We start from the raw sequence: 718 nt of genomic DNA on the forward strand, positions 1-718 counted from the left end.
GAGACAAGAAGGACAAATCCTGGTCCACCCTCTCGGTTTAGATCCAGTAGAAACTGGGTATCGCCCCCCTTGATGTCGGGTGAGGTCGCCTCGAGCTCCATCTGGTCCGCCCAGCAATCAGCGGGGGCTTCGACCGCCGAATCCTTGTCTTCGTCGGACTGAGCCGTCTGGCTGGATTCGGAGAGCAGTGGGTCTTGTCGGAATACAGCAGTTTCCCCCAGCATTTTCTCCAGGAATTTCACTCTCCTCTCCAGTGTCAGACGCGAAAGTCCGGCACAGGCCCGGCAGGACTCGGGCTCCACAAGCGCCCGCCGAGCGTGAATGATTCCTAGGCAGGCCGGGCAGGCCTCATGCTGGTTCTTCTCATGAAGCTTAAAGCCGCACCCCTGAGGACAGGGGCGAACAGAAGACTTCGGCTTCTTTGAAGGTGGTTTTGTGCTCATCGTGAACCACAAAACAGATTTTCAGCAGAAAATAAAGGTCACTTAAGTAGCGTCGAGCGGCAGACACACGAACCAGCAGGTAAGGTGGTTAGCACCAGTAAAGCTAGCCTAAGAACCTTAGAAGCTGAGCTAACTAGCAGCAGCTATGTGAGCTCAGGTTTAGAGGTGACTATCGCGAGGTGAAGGGCTATAGAACTGAGTAATGACGCTGGTGACTCCGAACTTATAGGGTGAAGGTGGAGCCTGTCATCCGACGTTCAATGTCACCACGTCAC

This window comes from Austrofundulus limnaeus, unplaced genomic scaffold, assembly GCF_001266775.1.
Source record: "Austrofundulus limnaeus strain Quisiro unplaced genomic scaffold, Austrofundulus_limnaeus-1.0 Scaffold103, whole genome shotgun sequence".
Lineage (NCBI taxonomy): Eukaryota > Metazoa > Chordata > Actinopteri > Cyprinodontiformes > Rivulidae > Austrofundulus > Austrofundulus limnaeus.